The sequence below is a fragment of the Arachis ipaensis genome, chromosome B10, assembly GCF_000816755.2.
Source record: "Arachis ipaensis cultivar K30076 chromosome B10, Araip1.1, whole genome shotgun sequence".
Classification (NCBI taxonomy): domain Eukaryota; kingdom Viridiplantae; phylum Streptophyta; class Magnoliopsida; order Fabales; family Fabaceae; genus Arachis; species Arachis ipaensis.
In genome coordinates this window covers 107,526,814-107,532,812 of record NC_029794.2, presented here as the reverse complement: position 1 = coordinate 107,532,812, position 5,999 = coordinate 107,526,814, and positions in this window count along the sequence as shown.

The window sequence follows — 5,999 nt, the reverse complement described above, 5'->3', positions numbered from 1 at the left end:
TATCTCTTTGATCAGAAAGAGCTTAATATGAGGCAAAGGAGGTGGATGGAATTATTGAAGGACTACGACTTTGAGTTGAATTACCATCCATGAAAGGCGAATGTAGTGGTGGATGCGTTAAGTCGGAAGTCGTTATATGCGGCTTGGATGATGCTTCAAGAGGAGAAGTTGCTCAAGGGATTCGAGAGCCTAAAAATTGGTGCTCGAGAAGCATCTGGAACCTTGTGTTTGAGCCCATTAGAAATCTCGAGTGATTTTAAATCCGAGTTCCTAAAGGCTCATGAAAATGATGAAGCGTTATGGAAGGTGTTACCAGCTATCGAGCAAGGAAAAGAGTGGAGAGTGTCGGAAGAAAAAGATGGGTTATGGAGATTCAAGGGTAGGATCATTGTGCCAGATGTTGGCACTTTGAGGTAAGATATCTTAAAGGAGGCACACAAAATCGGATTCTCCATTCACCCGGGAAGTACTAAGATGTACCATGATTTAAAGGCGATGTTTTGGTGGCCATGTATGAAGAATGATGTGGCGGAATATGTCAAAGTACTTAACTTGCCAAAAGGTAAAGATTGAACATCAAAGACCTTCTGGGATGTTGCAACCTTTAGAGGTTCCGCAATGGAAGTGGGAAAACATTGCAATGGACTTTGTGTCGGGATTGCCAAGGACTAGGACTGGTTTTGACGCTATTTGGGTGATTGCGGACCGACTGACGAAATCAGCTCACTTTTTACCCATTCGGATGACTTACACCCTTGAGGGTCTAGCTCGGTTATACATAAAGGAGATTGTGAGACTCCATGGTGTACCTGCTACTATAATCTCTGATAGAGATCCTCGTTTTACTTCGAGGTTCTGGGGTGCATTTCAGAAAGCTTTTGGAACCCGATTAAGCTTGAGTACAGCTTACCATCTTCAAACAGATGGTCAATCCGAGAGGACGATCCAAACCCTAGAGGATAGGTTGAAAGCTTGTGTTTTGGACCAACCGGCGAGTTGGGATCGGTATATGCCGTTAGTGGAGTTTGCATACAATAATAGTTACCATGCGAGCATCGGAATGGCTCCATATGAGGCACTGTATGGGAGGAAATGTCAATCCCTGCTATGTTGGTATGAAGCTGGAGAGAAAGGCTTGTTGGGGCCGGAAATAATAGCTGAGACCACTGAACAAGTTAAGAAAATCCGAGATAGGATGCTTACGGCACAGAGTCGCCAGAAGAGTTACACCGATCAGAGGCGGAAGCCCTTAGAATTTGAGGAAGGAGATCACGTTTTCCTTAAAGTTACTCCAACCACAGGAGTAGGTAGGGCGATTAAAGCGAAGAAGTTGAATCCTCGATACATTGGTCCATTTCAGATCCTGGAGAGGATTGGACCGGTGGCGTATCGGATGGCTCTACCACCTCATCTTTCGAACCTGCACGATGTGATTCACGTGTCACAGCTTCAGAAATACACTCCTGATGCTAGCCATGTGTTAGAACTTGAATCGGTTCAGTTAAGAGAAGATTTGACGCTTCTAGTGGCTCCAGTTAGAATTGATGATACTAGTATCAAACGGTTGCGTGGAAAAGAGGTTTCATTGGTCAAAGTGGCATGGAGTCGAGGCGGTGTTGAGGAACACACTTGGGAACTTGAATCGAAGATGCGAACGGATTATCCGCACTTATTCTCAGGTAATTGGATTTGAATTTTGTGGGCAAAATTCCCAATTAGGTGGGTAGGATGTAAGACCCGGTTAATTAACGGCTAATTAACCCATAAATGAGAATTTATTCTAGAAAGCCAAAAATTTTATTTTTATGGCTTAATACAATAGAAGAGATTGAGACGAGAATTTCGGTACCAATTTTATAGAAATCGGACCAAGATTGGACCGAACAGGCCAAACCGGTCCAACCGGACCCAAAGTGGGCCCTTGGCCCAACATAACTAAACACTAAAATCCTCATTTCAGCACTCTCTCTCCTCATTTGAGACACTAAACACGCTGAAATGGAGGCCATGGAGGGAAGAACACTCTCTCAAGTTCTTTCTCTCATTTGATCTTCAAACCACCATAACTTTTGATCTAGAGCTCCGATTGCCGCACCGTTTATGGCCACGCGTTCACCGCAGAGAGCTCTACAAAACCCATACAATCAATCTTGAGGTAAGCCACTTTTTGCTCTTCGAAATTTCAGCCCTTGTTTTCGAGTTTCATGGGTGAAATGTTGAGATTTTGGGTTCTTTGATGTTATAGGACCCAACTCTCTTGAAGGAGAAGGTTAATCTGGTCTCCTTGGACCTTGGGTGTGGTAAGATTCTCAACCCTAGTGTAATTTATTGTTCTATGATGTTTGGGTATTGAGATGTTGTGTATGGGTATGATGATTGTGGCTTAGGTTGTGTATATGTGAATATTGGAGCTTGATTGGTGATTTTGGAAAGCTTGGGAGAGGGTTTTGTGTGACAAAATCTATTCTTGGAGGTGTTGAGACCTTGAGAGCTTGTGGACAAGTGGTTTGGAAGTGCTCTGGTTGAGCTTGGGAAATCGGCTAAGGTATGGTTTCGGTTTCTCGTATCTAATATGTAATGTGGTAGGAAATACTTAGGCTAGAGGCCCTAAGATAGGCATTGAATAGTTGATATTGTTAAATGGTTGAGATATATGATGTAATCATATATGTGATTATAAATATTGATGCCTTGATTTTGTGATATATGAGAAAATGCATGTTGTGATATATGCTTGATGAAATGATTAAGGTTGAATTGGTGGGTGGTACCATGTTGATGGTGAGTATGATGTTGATTATGTATAATGATGGTTGATTGGAAATGGTATTATTGGAAATTGGGATGAGGGAGGATGTATGACATGATATTGTGTTTGTCCTTTAGCCATTTGATTGAGAAGTGTTAAAAGAGTTGGATGGTAATTTTGGGAAGTTTGGTAAAATGTCAATGTGTGAGTTGAGGATGGCTTGATGTTGATTTTGGTACATTTTGATTGATTTCAAAGAAAAGGGATGAAATTGGCATGTTTTGATTGATTTTGAAAAGAGTTGAAAGTGGCTTGTTTTGAAAATGGTACTTTATGGTTTTGTATGAAAACATGGTTTTTGGGCATACTTTGACGGGACATAACTTGGACTACGGATCTCTGATTTGTGCCAAATCTGTTTAGAAATGAAATTGAATCCGGGATGTCCATGCCGTTCAAAGAACGGGTGAAAAACGAATTAAAATGAGAAAGTTATGTCCGTCGGAAGATTGGGGGTTGAATCTGTGAATTCTGCAGCTTTTAACTTAGAAATTTTTTAGCAGAATGACCCTCCGCGCGTAGGCGCACTTGGCGCGTACGCGCCGTTCTTCAAGAAAGCACCATCCACGCGTGCGCACAACTCTGGCACAACTCTCGGAAAAATAGCTGGGCATTTGGTGCAGCGCATCGACGCGCCCGCGCACGCATGGATGGTGCTTTCTTGAAGAACGGCGCGTACGCGCCAAGTGCGCCTACGCGCGGAGGGTCATTCTGCTAAAAATTTTCTAAGTTAAAAGCTGTAGAATTCACAGATTCAACCCCCTATCTTCCCACGGACATAACTTTCTCATTTTAAATCGTTTTTCACCCGTTCTTCGAACGGCATGGACATCCCGGATTCAATTTCATTTCTAAATAGATTTGGCACAAATCAGAGATCCGTAGTCTAAGTTATGTCCTGTCAAAGTATGCCCAAAAACCATACAAAACCATAAAGTGCCATTTTCAAAACAAGCCACTTTCAACACTTTTCAAAATCAATCAAAACATGCCAATTTCATCCCTTTTCTTTGAAATCAATCAAAATGTACCAAAATCAACATCAAGCCATCCTCAACTCACACATTGACATTTTACCAAACTTCCCAAAATTACCATCCAACTCTTTTTAACACTTCTTAATCAAATGGCTAAAGGACAAACACAATATCATGTCATACATCCTCCCTCATCCCAATTTCTAATAATACCATTTTCAATCAACCATCATTATACATAATCAACATCATACTAACCATCAACATGGTACCACCCACCAATTCAACCTTAATCATTCATCAAGCATATATCACAACATGCATTTTCTCATATATCACAAAATCAAGGCATCAATATTCATAATCACATATATGATCACATCATATATCTCAACCATTTAACAACATCAACCATTCAATGCCTATCTTAGGGCCTCTAGCCTAAGTATTTCCTACCACATTAACTATTAGATACGAGAAACCGAAACCATACCTTAGTCGATTTCCCAAGCTCAACCAGAGTACTTCCAAACCACTTGTCCACAAGCTCTCAAGGTCTCAACACCTCCAAGAACAGATTTTATCACACAAAACCCTCTCCCAAGCTTTCCAAAATCACCAATCAAGCTCCAATATTCACATATACACAACCTAAGCCACAATCATCATACCCATACACAACATCTCAATACCCAAACATCATAGAACAACAAATTACACTAGGGTTGAGAATTTTACCACACCCAAGGTCCAAGGAGACCAGATTAACCTTCTCCTTCAAGAGAGTTGGGTCCTATAATATCAAAGAACCCAAAATCTCAACATTTCACCCATGAAACTCGAAAACAAGGGCTGGAATTTCGAAGAGCAAAACGTGGCTTATCTCAAGATTGATTGTATGGGTTTTGTAGAGCTCTCCGCGGTGAACGCGTGGCCACAAACAGTGCGGCAATCGGAGCTCTAGATCAAAAGTTATGGTGGTTTGAAGATCAAATGAGAGAAAGAACTTGAGAGAGTGTTCTTCCCTCCATGGCCTCCATTTCAGCGTGTTTAGTGTCTCAAATGAGGAGAGAGAGTGCTGAAATGAGTATTTTAGGGTTTAGTTATGTTGGTCCAAGGGCCCACTTTGGGTCCGGTTGGACCAGTTTGGCCCATTCGGTCCAATCTTGGTCCAATTTCTATAAAATTGGTACCGAAATTCTCGTCTCAATCTTCTCTATCGTATTAAGCCATAAAAATAACATTTTTGGCTTTCTAGAATAAATTCTCATTTATGGGTTAATTATTCGTTAATTAACCGAGTCTTACATCCTACCCACCTAATTGGGAATTTTGTCCACAAAATTCAAATCCAATTACCTGAGAATAAGTGCGGATAATCCGTTCGCATCTCCGATTCAAGTTCCCAAGTGTGTTCCTCAACACCACCTCGACTCTATGCCACTTTGACCAATGAAACCTCTTTTCCACGCAACCGTTTGATACTAGTATCATCAATTCTAACTGGAGCCACTAGAAGCGTCAAATCTTCTCTTAACTGAACCGATTCAGGTTCTAACACATGGCTAGCATCAGGAGTGTATTTCTGAAGCTGTGACACGTGAATCACATCGTGCAGGTTCGAAAGATGAGGTGGTAGAGCCATCCGATACGCCACCGGTCCAATCCTCTCCAGGATCTGAAATGGACCAATGTATCGAGGATTTAACTTCTTCGCTTTAATCGCCCTACCTACTCCTGTGGTTGGAGTAACCTTAAGGAAAACATGATCTCCTTCCTCAAATTCTAAGGGCTTCCGCCTCTGATCAGCGTAACACTTCTGGCGACTCTGCGCCGTAAGCATCCTATCTCGGATTTTCTTAACTTGTTCAGTGGTCTCAGCTATCATTTCCGGCCCCAACAAGCCTTTCTCTCCAGCTTCATACCAACATAGCGGGGATTGACATTTCCTCCCATACAATGCCTCATATGGAGCCATTCCGATGCTCGCATGGTAACTATTATTGTATGCAAACTCCACTAACGGCATATACCGATCCCAACTCGCCGGTTGGTCCAAAACACAAGCTCTCAACATATCCTCTAGGATTTGGATCGTCCTCTCAGATTGACCATCTGTTTGAGGATGGTAAGTTGTACTCAAGCTTAATCGGGTTCCAAAAGCTTTCTGAAATGCACCCCAGAACCTCGAAGTGAAACGAGGATCTCTATCA